Consider the following 23,142-nt stretch of genomic DNA (forward strand, 5'->3'; position numbering starts at 1 on the left):
CAAAAGATATCAAGGAAAACTAAATGTATATTACTAAGTGAAAGAAGCCAATCTGTAAAAGCTACACACACTGCGTGATCCAACCACATAACATTCTGGAAAAGGCAAAACTATGGGAACAGTAAAAAGTAGTTGCCAGGGATTGGGGGGTTAAGGGGAGAGAATCAGTAGGCAGAACACAGAGTATTTTTAGAGCTGTGAAACTATTTTATATGCTACTATAATGGTTTATACATCTCAGTATACATTTTTCAAATCATAGAATGTACAACACCAAAGGTAAACCCTAATGTAAACTATAGACTCTGGATGATAATGGTATATCAAAGGTTTCTCACTTGTAAAAAATCTACCACTCTGGTGCAGGATTTTGATTGTGGAGGAAGTTATGAGTGTCAGAGGGGAGGAGGTATATGGAAGAAAATTCCATATGCTTTCTGCTCATTTTTGCTGTAAATCTAAAAATGCTCTAAAAATAAAGTTTATTATTTTTTTAAAGAGCTATCCCGGGCACAGAGTGAGAAAAAAGAGAGAGAACAGCAAGAATACAATTTATGCATCTATATACATATGTATTATGTATGTGTGTGTGTATATATATATATATATATGCCTACCCACACACACACACATGCACACATATATGCATAAAACAATGTCTAGAAGTCCATAATGTTAAAAGTAGAAATCTCTCAGAGATGTCATTTTTATTTTCCTTTTTGTACTTCTCTTTATTAAATTGCTTACAATGAGCCTCTTTTAAAATAATAACAAAATTATTCAAAAATAAGTTGCTCAAATGAAAAACTACACAAAATTACAAATGTGTCCTGACTATGCTAAATTCTAACAAAACAACTGAAACTACTCGACTAAGAAAGCTACATAGAAAACATTCTATTACAAAATTCCTGAACAGTCTATAAAAAAGATAAAAATGCTGAGACAAAGTGCTTTTTCCTTTTTAAGATAAACAGTATTATTCTTGTGGTTCTTAAAGATATCAGATTCAGCTATTCAGTCATGTAAAAAACAACTTTCTCAAAGTAATTCCCTAGAGCAGCTCTGGCTGAAAAAAATGGCTTGGAGGCTATCTGTTGTTAATTCATAATTTTTGTTTCTCCTTAAAGTAAGTATGGTGAGATCTGGAAAGAGGAAAAGGAATAAATAAATACTCAAGCCCATCAGTCTATTAAAATATTTTCTTTAAATGAGTCATGGGTGAAATGTAGGTAATATAGTTAATAATTATGTAATATCTTTGTATGATGACATAGTATAGCTAGACTTATTGTATTAATTATTTGGAAATGTATAGAAATATCAAATCACTATGTTGTGTAACAGGAACTGGCACAGTGTCTAGGTCAATTATACTTTAAAAACAAACAAATTCATAGAAAAAGAGATCATATTTGTGGTTACTAGAGGTGGTGAGGGGAAGGGGAACTGAATGAAGACAGTCAGAAGGTACAAACTTCCCATTATAAGATGATTAAGTACTATGGATGTAATGCACAACATGATAAATATAATTAACACTGCTGTATGTTATATATGAAAACTAAGAGATTAAATTCTAAGAGTACTCATTACAGAAAAATTTTTTCTATTTCTTTAATTTTGTATCTATATGAGATGATGGATGTTCCTCAACTTACTGTGATAATCATTTCATGATGTATATAAGTCAAATCATTACACTATATATCTTAAACATATACTGTGCTGTGTATCAATTATATCTCAATAAAGCTGTAAGAAAAAAGCATATATTAATATAAAAAATCAATGGTGGGGGTGGGAAGGAATAAATTTGGAAGTTTGAGATTTGCAAATGTTAACCACTATATATAAAAATGGATTTAAAAATTTATTCTGTATAGCACAGGGAATGATACTCAATCTTATAATAATCTTTAATGAAAAAGAATATGAAAATGAATATTCGTATGTATATGCATGACTGGGACATTGGGCTGTACATCAGAAATTGACTGTACTTCAATTAAAAGAAAAGAAAATATGTTAAAAAAAGTATTTTCTAATAAATATAAATGCTAATTTAAAGTAATAATTAAAAAAAATCAATGGTGAGAGGGTATAGCTCAGTGGTAGAGTGCATGGTTAGCAGGCATGAGGTCATAGGTTTGATTCCAAGTATCTATGTTACATTAAAAAAAAATGATAATAATAAATAACTAAACCTAATTAACTCCCTCCCCAAAACAAACAAAAACAAAAAAATCAATGAAGAAAATTTTTTTTCTTTATATTTGTGTGAGAAAAGCCAGGGAAAGACAAACAGTACTTTTAGTTTAACTACAAATGAGGGAAAAAAACACAAATGAAGAAACCATGATTCTAAACAATCCTCGTCCACAAATTTCCTTTCCAAAAGCTTTAAAAAAAAAAACATTAAAAAAAGAAAGAAAGAAAGAAAGAAAAACAAATTAAAATTCATTTGTCTATCAAGTATAAAGTAAAGAGATGATTTATCCATTATCCAGTGTATTTCAATCTACTGTGATACCTAAAGTACCTGATTTGAATGCCCTAGGATAAAAAAAATGATATGCCAAAATTCTTGTTTATGTAGTGCTGTCAGAGCCTCAGTAATGGAAAACCATCAAAATAGCATTCTTCACAATTTTCAAATGCTTTTTAGAAGGGATTTATTATTTATTTCTTAAAACTTTGGAGAAATTAGTAACTTTTTTCAAGTAGAGTTTCTTTAGTAATGCATACTACAACAAATCTTACCATCTACCATTTTCATATTTCTGTTTGCTGCTTACATTCTAACAAATCATTTTTAATTAAAAAATAATAGCATTAACGATGAGAAAACTCTGTTTCTCAGAAAATATAAAACTACCAGATGAGGTTTATTCCTCAACTTTATTGTTAATGATTTGAAAAGCAGAGTGAAGACTAAACAGTTTTTTTGGAAGGCAGAAATACAACATTTGACATGAAATCACCGACTGAGATCCAAATGTCATTTTTAGAGTCACTTTTCTAGTCATAACCATGCATTAAGACATTCGATAAATTATAAACTGACAAATGTAAAGGGTACTCAAATCAATGTCCCCAAAGGGCAGATGAAGGTAATCACACTCTCTTATATGGCAATAGATAGAATATTTTATCCACTGAGGATTTAAAGCCGAGTAAAATCTCCTGACAGAACTTCAGGGACTGATTCTATAGAATATATCTTAGCCACATGGTACAACCAATTAAAAACACTGCACACTTCCAGGATTTGCGTATACTTGGGCATCTTCCTCAAATGGTATTCTGAAGCAAAAGAAATATAGATATTGATTTAGAATTTTTGATTTGCCTTTTTTAGCTATACCATCAAATATAATCAACTGTGAGAAAGTTTTTCATCTTCTGTAAACGTTTCCTCCTGCTCACATTTTTAGTAACAAGTAACAATCCCTTGTCTAACCTTGAATGTCTCTCAATACGTTAGTCATCTGTATTCTCTCATTTATTCTCCCCATCTCAGTTCTTTGTTTACAGAAACATCAACTGTTCTGTCCATTTCTATTCCCTCCCTTTTCCTATACTTGTCAGTCTTTCTATCTTAATGCACTGAACTTGTAGTCTAAAAATGTTCCAGAGTGATTTTTTTTTTTTTTTAAGTAGCAAATATGAAGAAAGGAAGAGCACTGGTAATATTTATTTGGATTGTCCTCTTTCAGAGCTAAGGGTTAGGCAACACAGATGGCAGTAAGAGATAAAGATTAAAAGACTGAGGAAAGGAACAAGCAACAAATAAAGGCAGGACACACATATCCAGAAACTGGGCTGGTAGTTTTGCCTAAAGGATACATCTTATAAACATTCTTAGAACTCTTTAGGATTACATCCTCCAATTAAAGACACTAAATCAATACACAGCTACTTTATAATGATGACATAAGATGTACTACTTATGTGTTCTTCTCTTAAATTTAAAATGAAAAAGCTAAGTACTAAGCAGACAATCATCTACACTCACATATGACTTGTATCATGTTCCTACAGGCAAAAATCTCCACTTGTGCAGCATTGAGTATTACATGTTCACAGACTGTAAAATCATCATCATAAACAACCTAAGTGGTTGATGACTACAATAAAAACCATTAATGTTATCTGGGATGTCTGTTCTTTGATCTTATCTCTAAGAAGAACATAATACTGACCATAGTCTGATAAATAAATTTTAATTATGTCAGTACCTTAGTAACCTCTGATGAGTCCAAGATAACTGAATGTCATTTAAAGTGCAACTTTGCAAGCTATTAAATACACAGTCCTCATATAAGAAATAATATACTAGGTCAAATCATTTAATCAACAAAATAAACTTAACCTCTACAAGAATTGAAGGATGTCAGAATCTTAGGATTAAAAGGGAACTTAAAAGCATCTAGTAAGTAGTAATATTGATAGTTCTTGATCATTTTCCTACCCAATACTCTCCAATCTACCAGTAATCCCTCCCAATCTGCAGTGCCTGGGTGGGGAAGAGCAATGAAAGAAAATGTGTGAGTTTAAAAAACAAAGCAAAACAAAACAAAACAATCACTCCCATCAATAGGAATCTGATCTCTTCTCTGGTTTGGATTTGCTAATCGCTAATCAGATTCAACCACCCATAAAGTACCAAGATCTTCTTTACAACATCCTTGCCAAGTGCTTTCACCCAGCCCCTGAGTGAACATTTCTAGAACAGGGAGCTCAGTACATAATGAGCTTTGTATTGAGCTGAATATACACCTATAAGTGCAAAATTTAATATTTTAAGCTATTTTTCTCTATTACATAATTGTTCTTGAGTATTCATTTAACTACATGATAATGGCTAATTTTAAACACCTACATGTGCTTAAAAGATATATGAAAGCAAAAGTCTGTGTCCTTATAATTTCCACTAACCGGTCCTGGTTGTACTCTGTGAAATCAATCCCTCTTTCATTTGATTGCCCATCAGATATTTAAAGACATACTTCCTGCTCCTCATCCCGTCCCATCATCTCTTTTCCACATTTAATATTCTCAATTCTTTCAATTAGTCAGAAGATTGTTATATGAGTGGTAATGAATGCCTCAATCAGGGTGCTGGTAAGGGGATAAGGAAGAAGGAGATATAAGCAGTAAGCTGAGATGATAGAACTGGCCAACATCTTATAAATATGTGAATATTTATATGCCCACATACAGGAGAGAGACTAAAGTGACTTGAGATTTCAGGACTGACATTTAAAAGGATAATGATTAACAGAAAAAGACAACCCAAGAGGAAAAGCCTAAGGGGAAGACAGGGAATTCTGTTTGAGACATAGTGTTTTTGAGGTTTATGACAAGTAAATATGGATGAGATCTTTTACAAGTCCCATTCTATTAGATAATTTCGCCAAGAAAAAGTTTCATCCATATTATTGAGACTAGTAATTACATATCATTTAAACACAAAATATCACATTTATCCATTCATCAAGTATTGGGGTGTTTACTCCTGTAAGGCACTGAGGGAAATACAACAAGCCATGAAACCCAATTCCTGTCCCAATTAACCTTACATTCTAAAAAGCAAGATGTTTACAACCTAACCAGGACTCAAGACTGAATGTGGTTATGTCTCACAACATAAATATAAAATGTTATATTCATTAAGAGAAATATTTTTCCCTTTCCAATGAGAATACTCACACATGAAAAAAAACACAGGGTAACACACAGTCATAACTAGCATTCTTCAAGAACAAGGACATACAAATAACATAAATCTTTCTACTCTGGGTGTTAACACAGGAAAACTACTAGCCATATTTTTTAGGAATGAGTTAAAGTACCCTGGACAATTATGTCTATTGTTAAAGATTAATGCTTGAATTGTATTAGCAGTCAAAAGAAGAGCACTGTTTAAAATGTTCACAAACACAATTGTTTTGGCTTACAAATGGAATTATTTGATGTCATTTTTCTCATCATTTCTAATTTTAACTAGAAAAAAAATTGTATCAATTTGAAAACAGAGCTACAAGCTTAAAACCTTGTAAAGATAAAAACTGCATATTCTCTATCTGATATAACTGTTCTAGAGTTCCCTATTACTATACATTATGATAAAGTTTTAAATTATTATGTCTACTTTAGTAGTTTTACAGATAACTGATTTTACAGAGTCTATTAAAAAGTAGTTTAGTAGGAACTTAACTATATTTTAAATTGATAACATAATCACAGAAAAATAATTCAAATAACTTTGACTGCCTCCTTTGATTATCCATCTTTAGTAGGATATATTCTAAGGATAAAAAATGGCAAAGAAATCTCTACTTGGTAGATCTGTTGTAGGAAGCGGTATCAGCACAGCAATTTCAAAACTGTCATATGTGTGTTGTAGAACAGATTAAGTGAGTAAATATATTGATATGGTTGAGAATCAGAATTCTCCTTGTAGGAAAAGGGAGATACAAATATGAACTGAGGGAAGGTGAAGATGAACTCTGTGAATCTGAATTAAAGATATCCTATAAAATCATGATTCCTTTTTAAAAAAAACATGTGTTTGTCCATCTATAGGGCCTTGAAGCAATGATACTCCAGTAGCAATGAGTATATTAAATACCCAAATTTCAGTTTCTAAGTACCATTTTCCACTAAAGTGATCCAGGGCTCCATGGTAAAATGGTTGATTCCAGGGCTCAAGCAGGGAATATACAAGGTAAGCCTGGAACATCTTATTGTACAAAAAAGTAAGAAGGTGCCCAAATACCAATGCGGACATATACAAAGGCCATATGAACTCGTCTGAAGGGACTAACCAAATATGAGATGATTTAATCATTAAAAAGAATAATGGTAACAGATTATCACACTGGATACGTTTAAAAAAAAAAAGAATCCTTGGGAACATATTGATACTAAAGTATAAGCAGAGAGGAGGAATATCTCTTCTTTAGAGAAGATGGCCAGCAAACATATGTAGAAGGATTGCGAGAACTGGAAAACCACTATTTGGCAACCACCAATGCAATGATAGATTCAGGCATGACCATCAGTGACTACTAAAACCACTGCATAGGAAAAAAAACACTACTGGAAAACAGAATATCCAATGATAAAGTATCACCTCCACAGATTAATTATTAAGTAGAAAAAGGGAAAGATGACTTCACAGTACAGGAATCTGGCTAACCTAAGTGATCAACCTTAACATCACCAATAATTGAACAAACGATCATTATGTTACTCTTGATGTGATTAAATGGAAAGTTTATAATAACTACTATGGAAAAGTCCTGGAGAAAAACTACTCAGCCTGAAACTGTGAGGAAACAATCAAATTCATTTTGTGAGGCATTCTACAAAACAGTTGGCCTGGACTCCTCAAAAATGCCAGTCTTGGGAAAAAAAAAAAAGAAGGGATGACAGGAGAAAAAAGAAAAGGTGAGGACTGTTAGATAAAAGAAAACAGATACATGACAACTAAATACAATTCATAATCTTTTCCTTAAATTCAGTATTTTTTTTTCCTAAAAAGCTATAAGAGACATTATTGAAACATTTGGGTAAATTTGAATTTTTTCATATGGCCTGTATATTAGATAATATTATCATATCAAAATTAAGTTATTTGGGTATGCTAATTGCATTATAGTTATATAGGAGGATGTCCTAGTTCTTAGGAGATGTGTGATAAAATATTTAGGAGTGAAATGTCATGATGTTTCCACCCTATTTTCTTTTTCCTCTTTTTTGGGTTTTGTTTGTTTTTTTTTTTTTGGTGGGGGTAGGTAATTTAGGTTTATTTATTTTATTTTTTAATGGAGGTACTGGGGATTGAACCCAGGACCTCATGCATGCTAAGCACATGCTCTACCACTATACCTTCCCCCCACCCCTTTCTTACTTTCAAATGGCTCTACAAGAAAAAAAAAAAATGTGTGCATTTGTGTATGTATATGTGTGTGTTAGAGAGAAAGTAAATGAGGCATAATGTTAACAACTAGTGAATCTGGGTGAAGGATATACAGGTATTTGTGGTACTACTCTCAACTTTCTTTTATAAGTTTGAAACTTCAAAAGAAAGAAAACTGGAGGAAAAAAGTAGAATGGAAATTAATCTGACTTTAGGGCAGCTAATCAGACTTTATAACATTTAACTACTTCTTCACCCTTCACCATATCCAGTACAAAGTTCAGAAAGGTTGGACTAAAACTAAAAGTAATAGTCCTAACAAATAATAAGTAATTACAAACCAATCCACCATTAATTTCCAATTATAGCTGTAGACCATAATCTCTGACGAGAATTCTGTGAAAGATGAAATGTGCTGACTTATCTAGGACAATTGTGAATAAACAAAAGCTGTCTTATGTAAATATTTTCTCCAAATCCAAACAGGACTACGAAACAAATTTTTTCCCCAATTGAGACCTATTAGTTAAAAAGAACTCTAAAATTAAAATGTTACGGAAGTCCAGATGATCTCAGATACCACATCACTATATTAGTAGTAGTGGTAACAGTAATAATAATAATAATAACAAACTCTGTACCAGTAATTTTGTTAACCTTATGCATATATACCATCTCATTTAATCCTTACAACAACTCTATAAGGCAGGTACTATTATTATCCTCATTTTATAGATTAAAAAAATAACAAAGGCTTGGAAAGACAAAATAACTTCTGCAAGATCATATCTTGAGTCCAGGCAATCTGACTCCAAGCCCAAGCTTTTTGTCTGTACACTCTGTTTTACTATGAGATGAACTCTTGTCATAGCTTCATTTGTTTAAACATTTGTTTCAAATTCAACACTGTGCACTCATGTGCAAAAAAGTGAAGACACAAAGCAGCCCAGTTACCTGTCTCTCCCTCGAATCTTTCTCCTACAATTTAGAATTTTGCTCATTTTATGCCTCAAACTGGAATTACTTTCCTCCCAATTTCTACCTACCAAATTCCTACTCACTTTAGTTCTAGATCAAATTTCATCTCCTTCATGAAATTTTCACTAGTTAATTGTTCTCTTCAACTTTAACATTCTAAAACACATAAAATCTAATGCATATTGGCTATAGTTTCTGCTTCTTGAAGGCAAGGTTTACATGTCATACATTCTGATAGTGTTAAGTATCCTAAGGGTAGGGATTTTTGTCACTTGTTCACTATTATATTTCCAGCACCTAGAAGAATACCTGGTATACAGCAGCTGCTTAGCAAATACTTATTGAATTAATGCTTTTTATACATTACAGGGGAAAGAACAAATCTTTGCAGCTGTGTAAGTGGAAAGAGTCAAAAGAACTATATTTGAGCTCTTCAAGTTTCAGTTTCTTCACCTGCTAAATGAAAATAATGTTCAATAGCTCACTGAATTGTTACAGTGATTTAATGCAATAATGCTTTAATAGCATCTAGGACAGAGCTGAGGACAAGAGGATGCTCTCAATAAATGTTTTGATGATACTGTAACAATAGTTAAATAATACGAAGTACTCAATACCTACTAAATGAATAAAATCTCAGGAAAAATATACAAAGTGTGAGTAACGTCTAGCCCCTTACCATTTAGCCAATAAAGAATTTCATGAGTGAATTAATTCTGAAATATCATACATTTAGTCCCAATCTTAAGCATGACCAAAACCATTTCTAATTAATTAGGAATAACCCCAATTAAAAAGGGTACAAGTATGAATATTTATATTTTACCAACACATATAGATTATATTTAACTGCTTAAATATAAGCAGTAATTTTACTATCAGAATTTTTATAGTGCAATAATCAGAACAGAAGGAGCTGCAAAGTTATTTGAGTTACATGGTCCCAGAAATCCAGGAAGTACAGAAATTTGTGTCTACAAAACATTAGTGAATAATATACAATGCTGCTTTACCAGATCTATCAAAATATATAGAAATATCTCATAAACAATCACAACAAATAAATTTTTCAACTTATTTGTATTCCATTTTACAGGAAAAAAAGCATCACTTAAACGGTTTTTAAACTTTTACTAAACTATAAAATTCTTTATATTGGCTACTTTTTAAACTTAAACAGCTCCCCAAATTTTAGTGAAAGAACTAATAATTAAGTCAATATAGCCTCCGATTATGGAACTAATTAAAAACTCTTCCTTGTTCAGCGAAGAAGCTTTATTAATTTGTAAATCGGCACACACATCGGTTTTACCTTTCAAAGCTTTTCCAATCCCTCTGGGTACTTTCAGTGGCTCACAATATAATTACAAATCATAAGCAACAAGGAGGAAAGCGCATTCCCTTGTGTCCACCTGCTATTAATTGACACAAAATCATTGCAAAAATTCCACTGGGGACATATGTTGCCGGTAGGAAAAGAGAAAAAAAAATTCTAAGTAATTCAGACATAAAGAGCTGTAGGACAAGGTATTCTCCTCTATAGGATAGCAGTGAACCCCTTGTGGAAAAGTAATCAATATAACACGAAAATGTAAGCCAGAGAAGCCACAAAAATGTAAATTCAATCGGCAGAGCCATGCTTAGCAGATCATTGACGTCTCTCGTATTCACCAGTCATAAGAACGTATTTGAACCACCAACCTAAAAAGCCTTTAGATGTGGACGGAGGTGGAAGAGTTTAGGATGAGAGAGAACCAAATAAAATTTTTTAACATTAATGTCTAGATGGAAAAGCATTAAGACATTTAGACAAACGTGTTAGAGTATGAAGCAGTAACAAAGGCCAAAAAGGGATAAAGAAGTTAGGAACGAGAAGACAGAGATCCTGAGAATCCAATTTGGAGGAATATTTTTTCTTTTAATTTTACTATTATCTTTTATTGGAGAGAAATAGGGAAGGAGTTAAACAGATGCGACAGCTTAGGGGACAAGAGATCGTGCCTGAAACACATATGAAACGCCTCTAGGAGAGGGAGAACAGCTGCCCACAGGAAGGGTTATGGTTTGTCAGCTCTGGAGCCCAGGAAAGGCGAGGAGTCAGAAGACAAATGACACTGGAAAAAAAAGAGATGAAGGAGGCGCCAAAACCCTCAGAGCGCCTAAACGGTTAGCCACAAGGTCTCCACTGAGGACAGTACCCCCCACCCAAGAAACCTGGTCATTCGAGGACCAGAGACACTAAGTCCCAACCTTCTAACTCCGCTAGTCTCAAGTCGACCCCTCACCGAAAACAGAACTGGAGACGTGTAAACAACGTGCAGGAGCCACCAATCCGGGAAATGTTCCAGCTCTAGCAACGGCTGCCACAAAAGCAGCCCGCACACTCGCAGACGCTCGGACCTCAGCGCCGCAGCCACAGGCGCCTCGAGCTCCCCGGCCACCGTAGTGAGAAGAACGCCCCTCCCCAACTTCAAACCCAGCAGATGAGCCACTTCCGGGGCACTGAAGCCTATGGATTGGCGGCTTCAATAGTGGCCGTCGACGGACCCCTGCTCCGCTTACTTCATCCATTTTTTTTCGCACTGTTCGCCGCCCCAGACTCTAAGTCACCAATATAGCAAATGCAGAACCAAGGGAAAGTATCCATCTGTAAGTGGTGTCTCTGATAAATAAACTACATTTTGCCTGCCGCCAGTTCCTGTTGAACAATTGTACTTCAACTCCCAGCGTGCACCTCGCTCTCTCCAGCGCGGGAACTACAAGATCCAGCATGCCCTGCACCCCACATTCTGCATTGCCCCTGACGCCCGGAGGCCCCAAATGTGATTTCAGAGGACTCACTGTATCCTTTAAATTAACGTAGACCTTTCTACCAATCACCACTTTGGTGAAAATACCAGTCAGTATTCCCTCCTGTCCTGTTGTGAGGGTACTTTTAAGCCACGCTATAGTTGGGACTGTAGGTCAATACTTACAGAATATGAAGGAATATGTGCATTCATTTTCCGCCTTCAGATTATTTTCCAGAATTGAAACACAGGACAGATGCAAAGGCTTTTTATGAAATGAAGGTTTCTATCCTCACTCATAAGGGGTGTTGAGAGAAATACTAAATTACTGCAAAATGTAATCCTCTGTCGTTTTTGCGGTACTGCAAGATAGTGTTGGAACAAGGGCTACCAGACGTGCTCCTGAATTGCATAGAAAATTATAGAAAGAGCTAGAAGTGAAAAATTAACAGCCTGTGCTACTGGACTATGAAACTACCAGGGAAAGAAAATCTTTATGAATGCAGAGTTGAAAGTTTAAAATTATGTTTGAAAAGGTGTTCAATTTTTTAATGTGTTTAATTGTTTGAATTATTTTTATTATTATTCTCACAAAAACAGGTAACTGCAACTATTTATTTTCTGTTTTGTAGTAGAGCAACCAAGTAAACAGTCACACAAAGGATATAGCAAGATGTTACACTTATTAGAGTGAGCAAGCAATAACTGCTTTCTTGCCTGATTAGATAGCCAGTGGTTCCATATTTTAAAACATAAAACTGTGTTTTGATTTCTTAGGACAGATAACATGCATGTAACAAGCTGTCTGGGTGGTTTTGTTGTTGTTGTTATTTTCATAAAGACTTGAATTACAAGGACAAATGTATTTTGTTTTTAATATTATGTATTAACAAGCCATGAGAAACAATGCTTCAATTCTTTAAACTACATGGTAATTACAAAAAAATGGAATTAGATGTATAGCACAAACATTGTTTTTTCTATAAATTTACAGCAAAATAAATTTTAATTGGTTAGAAAAAGAGTAGAACACTTTCCGTTTTTACAACTTCACATAGGTGTCACAGAGGGAAATTGTATTCTATAACACTGGCATGGCATCAGCTATGGTACAAACTGCTTTCCAGCTTCAGTGTGCTAAATTATGCAGCACTAGCAAGTAAATATTTAAAATCTATGATCATGGAGAACAATCTGCTGCTTTCCATACTCATGCACCAAAACAATATGAACACAGTGAGAGAAAACATTTTCATTGGAATGATTCAGAGGTAATTACAAACTATAATTAGGTTATCTGCTGTTCATAGATGTTTGTAGTAAATGAACACACTTATCAGGGACGTTATTAAGGAGACTTTAAAATATGCTAAATATATGATAGATGTATTTCTAAAGCAGTTTCAGTGATCAATTGTGTAAATGAACGTGGGAAAGAGTCCGAAGAGTACATAATTTATGTCACAGCCTTTAGATTTTTAAAAGAGATTATTGCAGCTGCAGTACTCAGCAATATTCTCTCCTCTAAATGTCTTTGACCTTCCAATTCAGCCAATTGCCAACCACAAAAGAGTTAAAATTGGACAAGATGTTCATTTCGGTTCAACAAATACACAGTAAGTACTGCTAGGGGCAAAGCACTCTGCCTGGGCACTATAGTCTGTTTCTGAAGCACAGATAGTTTTGATAAACAGAGAAGAATTAAAGGGAAGTGGAAAGAAGAACCTTATAAGAATAGAAAAGAGAAAGTAAAATAGGTGTAACATCGACTTTTAATAATGACATGCATTTAGTTAACAGGATTCCTGTAATAGCTAATATAACTTTCTAAAAGGCAGGAGCTGCATCTTCAACATCTGTATCCCTCTCAGCGCTAAGCATAGTACTTTGTACAGAGTAACTGGCTCTCTTTAAGTGTTTGTGAGAGTTCACAGTGATTACCGAGGCCCTGAAACTGCCTTCTCATTCATACTATGGTTTTAACGTAAGCTATTTCTAACACCTGTGCTTTATTTTTTAAATTAATAGATTGTATAATTGAATAGCTATTAAAACCAGAATACTTGACTAATACAATGCTCCATTCAAAAAGCATGCAAAACAGCAATTGGCTATTTAGTGTGTATACATATAAAAAACATTCATCTAAAGTATGAAGCCCTTTCTAAAATTCATCGTATCTCAGGCATATACTGTGAAAAGATACCAGCCGTTCTAGTAGCATTGATTGTGATACAGCTCCAGATTTTTGTTAGTAAACTTTTAATTCTTAACTTCTAACAAATATACTTCTAATCCATCTCCTGCCCAGACCCAGGGGAAAATGAAGGTTCTGTTTAATAAATAAATATGTACCATGAATGCCTGATCAAGAGTATTATTTTGAGATAAACTGAACTCAGCCTTGACGAGATGAGAACCTTGTGGACCTCTAAAGGCTAAAAAAATATTTTAAGGAAAACTTGGTGAAAATCGTTCCCCCTTTCCAAATGACCTTATTTCAATCCCTCCACTACATCTTCTAGCTCACTCTCTCTCCACCGCCCTCTTTTCCTTTCCTTAGCCTACAAACATGTACTGAATCCCTGTAATTTTGACAGCAACTTCAGTGGACTCAGCTTCCCTCCTAAATGCAGTATTATTCCACCCTCCTTTTCCTTTCACAGTCACTTTTCAGCAAGTGCTACAGAGTAAACCTTAGCTTTGAAATGCAGCACAAAGTCTACTCACAGCTAATATTTACTAAACACCCAGCACTGAGCAAAGTCATGGAAAGATGAAAAGAATTCAGGAAAGAAACTTAGTCTTACAATACAGTGTGGTATAGACATTATGATAGAGGGCTGAACAGGGTGTTAAGAGAACAGGGAGTGTCAGTTTTTCTCAAATTGAGGGATCCTGGAGAAGGAAGTCCTGAGATAACTTAACTGACAAAAATAAATGACTTGCTGCAGAAGAGGGAGATTCAACCAGTTTAGGATAACCCAGAAATTTGTTATAGCTAGAACATGAGAGTTGGGGAGTGATACTTGTATACTATGGTAAGAATCTTGGACTGTAACTTGGTTATAAAGGGAACCATTTAGAGACTGACATTAAGTAGATCACATTTTAGGCTGCTGGTTGCACTATTATGGAGAATGGCTTGGGCTGGAAAGACCAGTTAGGAGACTGTTTTCATAATTCAGGTTAAAAAAAAAAGGGAGATCTGAAACAGTGATAAAGGAAAAGCAAAAATCTGGTCAGAGATACTAAGATAATAGAATCAAGAGGAAGGGTGAAAGAGAGAAGAAATCAAGGGAGACTCCCAGGTTTCTGTTTTTTCAGTTTTCCATATGTTGGGTTAGGAATGCTTAAGCCCTATCAGATGGCTATGCCCACAAGGCAATTAGATGTGGAGCTTAAGAGGAAGACTTTAGCTGACTTTACAGTTTTGAAATTCAGTGGCTTTAGGTGGGAGTTGAAACCATGGGCATGGATAAGATTGTGAGCCAGGTGGATGAGAATCAGAGCTGGTGTCCAGGATGCCAAAAGGTGACAGAGATGAGAGAAGGTGAGGAACTCTATATGTAAATATCATGAAATTTTTCAAGGAACAGGATTTTTACCTAAAAGCAGACAGACTACTGGTTTAGATGTAGCATAGAAGAATGAGGAGAGATCTCAACTCACCTCTGGACCTGGTGTTCATGAATAAATGAGACCAAAAAGACAAAAAAAAAAAAAAGCAAAATTCAAGAAAGTTGTGGGGAGTTAGAATCTTCAGAAAAGAGTCAGCATTCAGTAAGACCAAGAGGTTTATGTGAGGGCTATCTGGCTGCGACATCTGTCACCCCATTGATCACCAGGGTTGATTCAGCTGATCTGGCTGGCTATGCAGGTATCCCCTTCCTCCCTCACCGCTCCATGTGCGTCCCTCCCAAAGCTGCACACTCGATTGAAGAGGGCGACCATCCCCGATAGAGGAGAACTGTTCTCGGTCAAGGGTATACGAGTAGCTGCACTCTCCTGCTAGAACCTACAGACAAGCTCTCAATAAGACCAAGAGGTGAAGCAAGCTTTCTGTGAAGAAAATCAGGCTGTAGCAACTTAGAGCATCAGAGAAGGAATGGAAAGATTTTGGATAAAGACAAGTAGTAGGAGGTTGGATCATAAGAAAGGAAGCACAGGTGAGAACACACGAAAAAAGATGATGACTAAGGATGCCAGGAATATGAAGTAGTATTCACCAGCCTCAAGGTTTCAAAACAGAAATCCTATGTAAATCTGAGGTTCACCCTAACTTGTGTGTGTAGCCCTTACCAGTCTTGGCAGCAGAGAGTGTAATGGACTTACACTCACATCCTTCTTTTATAAAGGAATCCACACTCCTCCTCACAGCCAAGAGCCTCAGGAGACAGATCCCCCAACCCAAGCCCTGCAAGTCATAAATTATGATTTGCCTGACATTTAGACCCTAAATCAAACACTGTGACCCATTTCTCTTGGTTTTTGCATGAACATGTGACATAATTCCAGGCAACAAGATGTGAGGGAATATCTTCCCTGGGGGTGGGGAGGAGGGGCCGGGAAAAGCTTCTCTCCCTAACAAAAAGCAATGCATGCTGTTCACCCACATCATAACAGCACTATTCACAAAAGCTAAAAGGTGGAAGCAGCCCAAGTGTCCATCAATAGATGAGTGGATAAACAAAATATGTTGTATAGACACCACCGACTACTATTCAGACTTAAAAAAGTAGGAAATTCTGACGCATACTACAATATGGAGGACATGTGAGGACATTTTACTGAGTGAAATAAGCCAGTCACAAAAAGACAAATACAGTTGGCCCTGGGACAATAAGGAATCTAGGGGGAACCATCCCCACACAATCAAAACTCCACGATGTATAACTTACAGTTAGCCCTATGTAACCGCAGTTCCACATCCACAGATTCAGTCACCCATGGATTATATAGTACTGCAGTATTTACTACCGAAAAAAATCTAAGTGTGAGTGGACCCATGAATTTAAACCCATGTTGTTCATGGGTCAACTGTACTATATGCTTTCACTTGCATGAAGTACCTAGAGCAGTCACAGTCATAGAGACAGAAAGTGGAATGTTGGTTGCCAAGGGTGACAGGAAGAGAGGAGTAGAGTCATTATTCAAAGGCTACAGTTTCAGGTTTGTAAGATAAAATGGGTTCTGGAGGCAGATGGTAGTGATGGTTGCAACAATATAAATGTACTTAATGTTACTGAACTGTATGCTTAAAATGGTTAAAATAGTAAATTTTATGTTATGTGTGTTTTACCGCAATGAGAATAATTAGAGGGGAAAAAAAAGCAGTGTCTGCCAAGGCCATTCAATTAAAAAAGAATAACAAATAAGTAGTGATGGAGCAACTGGATTCCCACACGCAAAAGAATGAAGTTGCATCCTTACCTCATACCATGTTCCAAAGTTAACTCAAAGTGGATCAGAGATCTAAATATAAAAGTTAAAATGATAAAACCCTTAGAATATAACATACAGGTAAATCTTCGTGACCTGGATTTGTCAATGGCTTCTTAGATGACACCAAAAGCACAAGCAGGAAAGAAAAAATAGAGAAATTGTATTTTATCAAAATTGTAAATTTTCATGCATCAAAGGACACTGGAGAAAATGAAAAGATAATCCACAGGATGGGAAAAATATTTGTAAATCACATAGCTGATAAGGGTCTAGTATTCAGAATATACAAAGAACTTAGAGATCAACAGCAGAAAGACAACAATTCAATTAAAAGATGGGCAAAGGACTTGAATAGACATCTCCAAAGGATATACACAGATGGCCAATAAGCACATGAAAAGATATTCAACATTGCTAATCATATTTTTATGATAAAATATATTTTTATGTTTAGGCCTACATATATATACATTTAAGAGTGATATATAATGTTTGAAATTGCAAAATGTTTCTCAGCTACTGTGTTAATTATGTATTTTGTATAACAAATTATTCGTGTCCTAGTGGTTTTAAAAACCAATATTTATTATTGCAACTTTTGTGGGTTAGGAATCTGGTCATGATTTAGCTAGGTCCTCTGCTTCCTGGTCTCTGCCAAGGCTGCAATCAAATTTGGCCACAGTCTGTGGTCCCCATCTGAAAATGTGGCTGAGAAAGAATATGTTTCCAAGTTCATTCAGTAGTTGTTGACAGGATTCAGTTCATTGCAGGTTGTTGGACTGAGGGCCTTCATTTCTCACTGGCTATTGGTCATTGCCTCTCAGTTCTTTGCCACATGAACCTCTCCAACAATAGCAGCTTGTTTCATCAAAGCATGTGAGCCAAAAAGGTACCAGAGAGAGTCTGCTAGCAAGATGGAAGTCACACACTTTTAAAACCCAATCATGGAAGTTACATTGCATCACTTTTCCCTTTTCTGCTTACCAGAAACAATCTGCTAGGTCCAGCCCACACTCAAAGGGAGATTATTACACAAAGGCACACATGCAAAGATGTGGGGATCACAGTAGACCATTTTAGAAATACTCACCAGAGTCACCATATCCAACTGTTGCAAATACCACACTAGTTCATAAGTAACTTGGAACCACAAATTGGAATAGGAGCAGAAGCAAGAAAGTGAATGCCTCGCTCTACTGTGAAATGACTCTCTGCTATACAAGAATCTGCTTGCCTTCATGCTTTTTGAGAGATAAGATTTGACAAGTTATCATTTTTGCTACTCAAATCCTCTCCCTACCCTGAAGCAATGTTCATCTTTGAGGTTGCTACCAACAAAGCCCAAAACATTACAGCATTTGAATATAGCTGCCTTTTGTAGGGCAAGAGATGTGGAGAAGCATTTTCCTAGGGCCTGAACAATGTTAGTCAGGAAAAGAGATTTAGGGTGAGGGGTAGCACCATGTTAGGGCTGAAAGCCAGTTAGAGAATGACAGAGATACTCTTGTGTTTTTAGTATGATATTTGTAGTCATATTATAGGTGGAGCCCTCTAAGGCCTCTTGCCTGGGGCAAGAACTGATGTGCTTAAGGCACCTGGAGCCCAGTAGGTAAAAATTATCATACTTCTTGACTTGTGTAACATGTCTCAACATTTACATGATTTAAACTCGGATAAGCGTGAATTCAAAATTCACATTTTTTTTCTCTATGCTTCTTTTTATTCCTTTCATTCTTTTGAAAGTTTCTATTTTCCCAATTGTAAAATAAGATATACACAGTAAATTACTATGAAATGCAGAGCAGCAGTAAGAAAGAAAAGAATCATTCTACATTTCGTTATCTAAAGGCAACCATGGTTGATATTTTGATCTGTATTTTGACATCTTTTCTTCTTAATGTAGTTTCTCATTTGTTGGATAGAGTTGTAATTTTTCTTAAAGCATGTTTTTAACCCAGTTCTTTTCACTTACCATTAAAACATAAAGCAGATTTCCACATTGTTACGAACTATTTATAATTTTTTTTTAAACTATGCTCTTTTTGTCTACCTTATGCTGCTTTGCAGGGAAAGACAGCAAGTTAAATAGTGCTCATAAACGTTACTTTTGTTAGTCTAAATTTCAGCCTGGTCCAATTTCAGATTCTTCTGAATCTAAAAATAGTCTCTCTTTCACTTTCTTTCTCTCTTTTTCCTTTGATAGAAACTTAAATATTTTTAGGTGTTTGGAGACTAAGGCATTCAGTGAGCTTAGAGGAAGAGGAAAGAGTCTAACTCTGGCAGTTTGTCACTTGAATCAAAAGCCAGGTCTCAGACTTTGAGTTGGGGCAAGATTCAGAAAGGCTCTCTACTTAATTTTACGTGATATTAATGCTAGATCTTGATGTCACAAAACGTTAGTATTTAAGTAAAATTATAAAATCCTTAGATTTATATATTTAAAAGTAAAAAGGCAACCAGAAGAGAACTCCTCTTGGTATTTATTCTTTTTGACTTCTCTACAGAAACAAAAGCTGGGAAGGATCATGTTTATTAAGTCTCAGTACTTAGTTAAAGATTTTCATTTACTTAATAAGTTCACCAAGTTTGTACCACTAAATGTAAAAGCCAATTCTTAATGAATCTACTCTAGTAAATGTTTCATCTTTGAGGCGTGGACAGTCACACACTCAGTTGGTCAGGTGCCTAATTAAACATGACATTGTCTTGCCCTTGAGGAGCTTGAAATCTATTGAGGGAGACAAGCATGCACATAATGAATGAATTTATTGTACTTAATAAAGATACAAAATCTTATGGTGGCATAGAAGTATGTGTATACATACATGTATGTGTATATATATACATATGTATATTCTGATTTTTAGAATAACCCAGGTCTTTGATAAAAAAAAAGTCAAACATTGAACAAATATATAATGCAACCAAAATAATGACCCATAACAACTTGATGTATAATATTAACTTTTTATGAATATACTAACATGAAATATTGGTATTACAAATGTTTGTTAACATTAAGGAGTATGTATGAACTGCATACAATGTGCTAGGCATTGTTTTAGAGGCTTGGGTTATATCAGTGAACAAAAACAATGATTCCTGTTCTCAAGGAGCTTACATTTTAGTGGATTGAAACAGAAAATAAACAAAAAATAAAATAAGTAAATTATGTAGAATGCAAGAAGGTGATAAGTCCTATGGGGGACGGAGGGAGGAAACACAATAGAGGATGGAAAGGAGGACCAAGAGCCCTGAGGGATGGATTACAATTTTAAAATGGTGGTCAGGGCCACATTTAGAAGGTAAGGCCTGTGAATGAAATTCTGTGATGTGTGAATGAAAATTTAATGGCAATAAGGGAATGAGGCAAGTAGATATGAGGGAAGCACATTCCAGGTAGGGAGGACAGGTGGTACAGTAGTCCTGAGGTGGGCATGTCCTTACCGTGCACTTTTCTAGTCAGAAAGATTTTTAAGTATCTGGAAGCTGACAAGCTCACTGTAGCAGGTACTAGTTTTCCAACATTCTAATTTTCACTTAAAATTAGTGTGGTTTTCCTTGAAGTAACAGGTTCGCTTCCTTCCTTTTGGAAAACATTTCTGTCGAATGCCAAAGTCTAAATAAACATAATTGATCAGTTACTCTTTCATGAAAAAATGGCGTTCCAAAAAAATTGTCTAGTTTAGCTGGCAACTCAGATAATCACACACGCTCCCCCTCAAGACAACCATCCGACTCTGGTATGCAGCACAAGTGCTTTAGTCACCCAAAAGGCTTGCACTTAAGAGTTGAGATTCAATGAAATTAATAATTTATACTGCTTCATCAATGGCACTTATAAATTACAGTGACATTTTTACTTCAAGTTCATGGCAGTGGTTAATACAATGGCTACTAGGATAGTTTGGTGACACTGCCTTGATGCACACTAAGTTGCCAATAGTTTTACCCACCATTGCTTTTGCAACTTCAGTGCAAATGTCATCATAGTTAAAAAAAAAAAAAAAAAAAGGTAATGTCTTAGAATTCTTATGAAAACAATTTTGACTGTAGACTTCTTGAACGGGTCTTGGAAACCCTAGAAGTCTGCATATCACACTTTGAGAATTATTGCTTTAAACTCTTAGTCATTTACATTTTAGCAAATACTTAATATATTCTAGTCTCAGTTCTAAGTGTTGTCCTAATTTTAGAGCCAATGAAAGTGAAGCTGCAAGAAGTTCAGTGATTTGCTCAGGATCCCACAGGTATAAGGGAGAAAAGTAGAATTCACGTCTAGAATTGTCTAAATCCAAGTCCCAAGCTCTCCCTCTACTTTATATCCCTTGGATAAAAATGCTTTAACACCTAAACTCTTATTTTCTGTTTTGCAACATATAGTGTTGAGAACTCTCAGGATTTACTCTCTTAAAAACTTTCATATATAACATACAGCAGGGCTAATTATATTAATCATGTTGTACATTTCACTGCTAGTACTCATTTATCTTATAACTAGAAGTTTATACCTTCTGACTGCCTTCATCTAATTCCCCTTCCCCACAACCGCCCCCATAACTACACACCTGATCTCTTTTTCTGTGAGGTTTGTTTGTTTGAAGTATAATTGACATACAATACTATGTTACTTCCTGGGATACAACATAGTGATTTGATATTTCTATACATTACAAAATGATCAACACCAGTGAACACCTTTATGTTCATTGCCTCACACTCTTTATGGGGGTAGATTGCTTATGTCCACTTCATTTAGTTCTTTTTCTGAGGTTATATCTTGTTCCTTCTTTTAGAACATACTCCTCTGCTCCCTCATTTTGACCAATTCTCTGGGTTTATTTCTATGTGTTAGATAGGTCAGTTACACTTCCCCATCTTGGAGAAGTGGCCTTATGTAGGAGACATCCTGCAGGGCCCAGTAGCACACTCTCCTGTGCTCACCAGAGCTATATGCTCTAGGGGTGTCCCCTCTGTGGGCTGGGTGTGTCCTTCTATTGTGGTGGGGGCTACTGCTGTGGGGATGCTGGTGGGGGTGCTAGCCCCTGGCCTGCTTAGCTGCAAGGCTGTGCCTCCTGCAGTGGCTGTGGGCCCACCGGAGAAAGGATAGGCTTCTTGAGAGGCTGTCTCTACAGCCCAGGGGAACTCTGGGTTGGGTCTCTTAGCCATTTACTTTTCTGAAGTAGCATTTTCTTAGTTTAGAGACTTAACAGTCATTCTGTTGTGTCATAAACCCAAATACCTACAGACTAATATTCTTTTATTTCAGAATAGTAAGAGCTACTATATATTGTGCACCTGTTATGTACCTGGAGCTTTTACATATATTATCTCATTTTATCCTTTTAGTAATTCTTAAAGTTCTAGCTATCACATTCAGACCTAAAGTACCCAACCTGAGATGGGCTTTTTTTTTCGTGCTGCATTTTTTTCTTTTTGTGGTGGTGGTAAAATACAGAGAGCATGAAATTCACCATTTCAACCATCTCAAAATGTATAGTTCAGTGACATTTAGTAAATTCACAATGTTGTGCATCATCTATCACCACTATATAGTTCTACGATGCTCTCATCACCCTAAAAAGAAACTTTGTACTGATTAAGCAGTCGTTCTCTATTTGCCCCATCCTCTGGCCCCTGGAACCTACTAGTCTGCTTTATGTTTCTATGGATTTGCTTATTCTGGATATTTCATATAAATGGAATCATACAATATGTGGTCTTTTGTGTCTGACTTCTTTCACTCAGTTTTTAAAGTTTCACCCATGATGTAGCATATATCAGTACTTCATCTCTTTTTATGGCTGAATAATATTCTATTGTATAGATATATACCACATTTGTTTATCCGTTTATCCATTTGTTTACCAAATATCTATATATATTTAACGTTCATACATTTGGATTATTTCCACTTTTTGGATATTATGAATAATGCTGCAATGAATTTTGGCATACAAGTATTTGTTTACATCCCTGTTTTTGATTATTTTGCGTATA

The 23,142-nt window shown here is 35.3% G+C and overlaps 1 protein-coding gene and 1 long non-coding RNA gene across 7 annotated transcripts in view; one reads left to right on the forward strand and one right to left on the reverse strand.

Annotated features, from left to right (window-relative positions):
- ATG4C (autophagy related 4C cysteine peptidase) overlaps nt 1-11,491 on the reverse strand; it is a 69,630-nt gene extending 58,139 nt beyond the window's left edge. For 2 of the 5 annotated variants that reach the window (XM_010949727.3, XM_010949713.3), the window contains exon 1: nt 11,194-11,369. The gene's annotated coding sequence lies outside the window, so the exon portion shown is untranslated. Of the gene's footprint in view, nt 1-11,158; nt 11,371-11,470 lie in introns of those variants that run through there. The other 3 variants (XM_010949721.3, XM_074376361.1, XM_045512600.2) reach the window with 3 other exon arrangements.
- A 118-nt stretch (nt 11,492-11,609) lies between these two features.
- LOC141579582 (uncharacterized) overlaps nt 11,610-23,142 on the forward strand; it is a 36,618-nt gene continuing 25,085 nt past the window's right edge. For both annotated transcript variants that reach the window (XR_012511212.1, XR_012511211.1), the window contains exons 1-2: nt 11,610-11,750; nt 13,249-13,313. This is a non-coding gene — a long non-coding RNA (uncharacterized LOC141579582). The remainder of the gene's footprint in view (nt 11,751-13,248; nt 13,314-23,142) is intronic.

The sequence above is a fragment of the Camelus bactrianus genome, chromosome 13 (assembly GCF_048773025.1).
Source record: "Camelus bactrianus isolate YW-2024 breed Bactrian camel chromosome 13, ASM4877302v1, whole genome shotgun sequence".
NCBI lineage: Eukaryota > Metazoa > Chordata > Mammalia > Artiodactyla > Camelidae > Camelus > Camelus bactrianus.